Here is a 5,735-nt window from a genome sequence, read left to right as displayed (position 1 = left end):
AGTGAAAGAACGCAGCAACTAAGATCCGACATACTCAAAAAATAAACATTTTTTAGAAAAAGAATCTCAAACTTGAAGATGGAGGAGGAATAGGACAGGGAGACCACTTTCTCCCCCACAAATTCATCAAAAGATCATTTGAACGTTGAGCAACTTCCGCAAAATAACTTCTGAAAGCTGGCAGAGGATACCAGCACCCAGAAAGGAGGCCCATTCTCTCTGAAAGGAGATAGTTATGGTTTTATTCGTATGTTTTTAGAAAGGCTTCTTGCAAATGCATTTAATCTTCAGAGAACTTCAAGGAAAGGAATCTAACAAGTTACCTAGAATACAAGTTTCTGATGTCTTACAAAACCCACTGAACTGGATGTCAAGTCCTAAGCCTTTGGAGTGGGAGCACTAACTCCAAGACCCTGGACTCCCAGAGCACTAACCCTAGGGAGTGTCAGACAGTTAGAACTTACCCAAAGGAAACCACGTGAGTACAAGACCGGGCACCCCCAACCATCAGCAGCACCCTGTGCAGGATGCCTCATCTAAACAACAAACAAAACAAAAACACAGACCCAGTCATCAGCAGACAGGATCACCACCTCACTCAGTGCTGCCCATCAGAGGAAAAGAAACTAAATAAAAAGCGAAAAATTGAAAGTGAAGTCCCTCAGGCGTATCCGACTCTTTGTGACCCCATGGACTGTGGCTCACCAGGCTCCTCAGTCCATGGAATTTTCTAGGCAAGAGTACTGGAGTGGGTTGCCATTTCCTTCTCCAGAGGATCTTCCCAACCCAGGGATCGAACCCGGGTCTCCTGCACTTCAGGCAGACGCTTTACCATCTGAGCCACCAGGGAATCTCACCCTATATGAAGCTTACACAAATCGCTGCACCAACCTTAGGAGTGCAGAAACCAAATGGAAGAAAGAATTCAACCTTGAAGCCTGGGAAAAGGAGACCTCAAACACAGTAAGTTAAAAAAAAAAATGAAAGGGCAGAGAAATATGACACAAATGAAGGAACCAGCTAGAAACACAGAAGTCCAAATAAATGGAGAGGAAATAGGCAAACCACCTGAAAAAGAATTCAGAACAGTGATAGTAAAGATGATCAAAAACCTTGAAAACAGAATGGAGGAAATGTAAGAATCAATTAACAAAGACCTAGAAGAATTTAAGAATAAATATACAGAGACAAGCAACACAATTGCTGAAATTAAAAATACTCTGGAAGGGATCAACAGCAGAATACCTGAAGCAGAAGAACGAATCAGTGACCTGGAAGATAAAATGGTGGAAATGACTTCTGAAGAGCAGAATCAAGGAAAAAGAATGAAAAGAACTGAGGATAGGCTCAGAGACCTGTGGGACAATGCCAAACATGCCAACATTCGAGTTATAGGGGCCCCAGAAGAAGAAGAGAAAAAGAAAGGGTTATGAGAAAATTTTTGAAGAGATTATAGCTGAAAATTTCCCCAACATGGAAAAGGAAATAGTCAATCAAGTCCAAGAGGTACGAAGAGTCCCATACAGGATAAATCCAAGGAGAATCAGACCAAGACTCATAGTAATCAAACTAACAAAGACTAAACAAAAAGAAAGAATATTAAAAGCAGCAGGGAAAAGCAACAAAGAACATACAAGGGAAACTCCATACGTTTACCAGCTGATATTTCAGTGTAAACTCTGTAGGCCACAAGGGAATGGCAGGACATATTTAAAGTATTGAAAGGGGAAAATCTATGACCAAGATTACTCTACCCGACAAGGATCTCATTCAAAATTAAAGTTGAAATAAAATGCTTTTCAGACAAACAAAAGTTAAGAGAATTTAGTACCACCAAACCAGCTTTACAACAAATGTTAAAGGGAATTATATAGTCAAGAAATAAAAAAGGAGAAAAAGATTTACAAAATCAACCCCAAACAATTAAGGAAATGGCAATAGGAACATCAGTCAATTCAGTTCAGTCATTCAGTCGTGTCCAACTCTTTGTGACACCATGCCAGGCCTCCCTGTCCATCACCAACTCCTGGAGTTTACCCAAACTCAAGTCCATAGAGGTGGTGATGCCATCCAACCATCTCATCCCCTGTCGTCCCCTTCGACTCCCGCTTCAATCTTTCCCAGCGTCAGGGTCTTTTCAAATGAGTCAGCTCTTCTCAACAGGTGGCCAAAATATTGAAGTTTCAGCATCAATATCAGTCTTTCCAATGAACATTCAGGACTTGTCTCCCTTAGGATGGACTTGTTGGATCTGCTTTCAGTCGAAGAGACTCTCAAGAGTCTTCTCCACACCAAAGTTCAAAAGTATCAATTCTTCGATGCTCAGCTTTCTTTATAGTCCAACTCTCACATCCATACATGACTACTGGAAAAAACATAGCCTTGACTAGATGGACCTTTGTTGGCAAAGTAATGTCTCTGCTTTCTAATACGCTATCTAGATTTGTCATAACTTTTCTTCCAAGGAGTAAGCATCTTTAAATTTCACGGCTGCAATCACCATCTGCAGTGACTTTGGAGCCCAGAAAAATAAAGTCTGACACTGTTTCCACTGTTTCCACACTTATTTGCCATGAAGTGATGGGACTGGATGCCATGATCTTAGTTTACTGAATGTTGAGCTTTAAGCCAACTTTTTCACTCTCCTCTTTCACTTTCATCAAGAGGCTTTTTAGTTCCTCTTCACTTTCTGCCATAAGGGTGGTGTCATCTGCATATCTGAGATTATTGATATTTCTCCTGGCAATCTTGATTCCAGCTTGCACTTCTTCTAGCCCAGCGTTTCTCATGATGTACTCTGCAAGGAGATCCAACCAGTCCATCCTAAAGGAGATCGGTCCTGGGTGTTCATTGGAAGGACTGATGCTAAAGCTGAAACCCAATACTTTGGCCACCTGATGCGAAAAGCTGACTCATTTGAAAAGACCCTGATGCCAGGGAAGATTGAGGGCAGGAGGAGAAGGAGATGACAGAGGATGAGATGGTTGGATGGCATCACTGACTCAATGAACATGGGTTTGGGTGGACTCTGGGAGTTGGAGATGGACAGGGAGGCCTGGCGGCTGTGGTTCATGGGGTCACAAAAAGTCAGACACGACTGAGCGACTGAACGGAACTCTGCATATAAGTTAAATAAGCAGGGTGACAATATACAGCCTTGACGTACTCCTTCCCAATTTGGAACCAGTCTGTTGTTCCATGTCCAGTTCTAACTGTTCTTTCCTGACCTGCATATAGATTTTTGAAGAGGCAGATCAAGTGGTCTGGTATTCCCATCTCTTGAAGAATCTTCCACAGTTTATTGTGATCCACACAGTCAAAGGTTTTGGCATCCTCAATAAAGCAGAAATAGATGTTTTTCTGGAACTCTCTTGCTTTTTTGATGATCTAACAGGTGTTAGCAATTTGATCTCTGGTTCCTCTGCCTTTTCTAAAACAAGCTTGAACATCTGGAAGTTCATGGTTCACGTATTGTTGAAGCCTGACTTGGAGAATTTTGAGCATTACTTTACTAGCGTGTGAGATGAGTGCAATTGTGCGGTAGTTTGAGCATTCGTTGGCATTGCCTTTCTTTGGGATTGGAATGAAAACTGAGCTTTTCCAGTCCTGTGGCCACTGCTGAGTTTTCCATATTTGCTGGCATCTGGCCTCCAATACTGTCACAGCATCATCTTTTAGGATTTGAAATAGTTCAACTGGAATTCCATCACCTCCACTAGCTTTGTTTGTACTGATGCTTCCTAAGGCCCACTAGACTTCACATTCCAGGATGTCTGGCTCTAGGTGAGTGATCACGCCATCATAATTATCTGGGTTGTGAAGATCTTTTTTGTACAGTTCTGTGTATTTTTGCCACCTCTCCTTATTATCTTCTGCTTCTGTTAGGTCCAGACCAATTCTGTCATTTATTGAGTTCATCTTTGCATGAAATGTTGCCTTGGTATCTCTAATTTTTTTTGAAGATCTCTAGTCTTTCCCATTCTGTTGTTTCCCTCTATTTCTTTGCACTGATCACTGAGGAAGGCTTTCTTATCTTTCCTTGCTATTCTTTGGAACTCTGCATTCAGATGGGTATACCTTTCCTTTTCTCCTTTGCTTTTATCTTCTCTTCTTTTCACAGCTATTTTTAAGGCCTGCTCACTCAGCCTTTTTGACTTTTTGCATTTCTTTTTCTTGGGGATGGTCTTGATCCCTGTCTTCTGGACAAAGTCACGAACCTCAATCCATAGTTCATCAGGCACTCTATCAGACCTAGTCCCTTAAATCTATTTCTCACTTCCACTATATAATTGTAAAGGATTTGATTTAGGTCATACCTGAATGGTCTAGTGGTTTTCCCTACTTTCTTCAATTTAAGTCTGAATTTTACCACAAGGAGTTCATGATCTGAGCCACAGTCAGCTCCTGGTCTTGTTTTGCTGACTGTATAGAGCTTCTCCATCTTTAAAAATCTCAAAAAAAAAAAAAAAAAAAAGCCCAAGGACCAGATGGCTTCACAGGAGAATTCTATCAAACATTTAGAGAGGAGCTAATCCCTATCCTTCTAAAATTCTTTCATAAAATTGCAGAGGGAGGAACACTTCCAAACTCATTCTACGAAGCCACCATCACCCAATCCCAAAACCTGACAAGGAAAACACAAAAAAAGAAAACTTCAGGCCAGTATCACTGATGAAAATAGATGCAAAAATCCTCAACAAAATCTTAGCAAACAGAATTCAGCAACACATCAAAAAGCTCATACACCATGATCAAGCTGGATTTATTCAAAGGATGCAAGGATTCTTCAATATACACAAATCAATCAATGTCATATACCATATCAACAATTTGAAAGATAAAACCATATGATAAACTCAGTAGATGCAGAAAAAAACTGTTGACAAAATTCAGCACCCATTTATGATTAAAACTCTTCAAAAAATGAGTACAGAAGGAACCTACCTCAACACAGTAAAGGCCATATATGACAATCCTACAGCAAGCATTATTCTCAATGGTGAAAAACTGAAAGCGTCCCCCCTAAGATCAGGAACAAGACAAGGGTGTCCACTTTCACCATTATTCCACATAGTTCTGGAAGTCCTAACTGCAGTAATCAGAGAAGAAAAGGAAATAAAAGAAATCCAGATGGGAAAAGAAGAAGTAAAACTCTCACTGTTTGCAGATGACATGATACTGTACATAGAAAACCCTAAAGATAGTATCAGAAAATTACTAGAGCTAATCAGTGAATTTAACAAAGTCACAGGGTACAATATCAATACACAGAAATGACTTGCATGTCTATATACTAACAATGAAATCTCAGAAAGAGAAATTAAGGAATCAATCCCATTCACCATTGCAACAAAAAGAATTAAACATCTAGGATAAACTTACCTAAGGAAACAAAAGAGCTGTACACAGAAAATTATAAGACACTGATGACAGAAATCAAGGATGACATAAACAGATGGAGAGATATCCCATGTTCCTGGGTAGGAAGAATCAATATTGTGAAAATGACTATACCACCAAATGCAATCTACAGATTCAGTGTGATCCCTATCAGATAACCAATGGCATTATCCACAAAACTGCTGCTGCTGCTGCTGTGTCCAACTCTGTATGTGACCGACTCTGTGCAGCCCCATAGATGTCAGCCCACCAGGCTCTCTGTCCCTGGGATTCTCCAGGCAAGAACACTGGGGTGGGTTGCCATTTCCTTCTCCAATGCATGAAAGTGATAAGTA

General features: G+C 40.5%; 1 non-coding gene across 1 annotated transcript; it reads right to left on the bottom strand.

The window, feature by feature from the left end:
* Positions 1-778: 778 nt before the first annotated feature.
* Positions 779-850, bottom strand: TRNAF-GAA (transfer RNA phenylalanine (anticodon GAA)). Its single transcript has one exon. It is a non-coding gene; the product is annotated as a tRNA-Phe (tRNA).
* Positions 851-5,735: the final 4,885 nt, after the last annotated feature.

The sequence above is a fragment of the Capricornis sumatraensis genome, chromosome 1 (assembly GCF_032405125.1).
Source record: "Capricornis sumatraensis isolate serow.1 chromosome 1, serow.2, whole genome shotgun sequence".
Classification (NCBI taxonomy): domain Eukaryota; kingdom Metazoa; phylum Chordata; class Mammalia; order Artiodactyla; family Bovidae; genus Capricornis; species Capricornis sumatraensis.
This window is presented reverse-complemented; position numbering and strand designations above follow the sequence as displayed.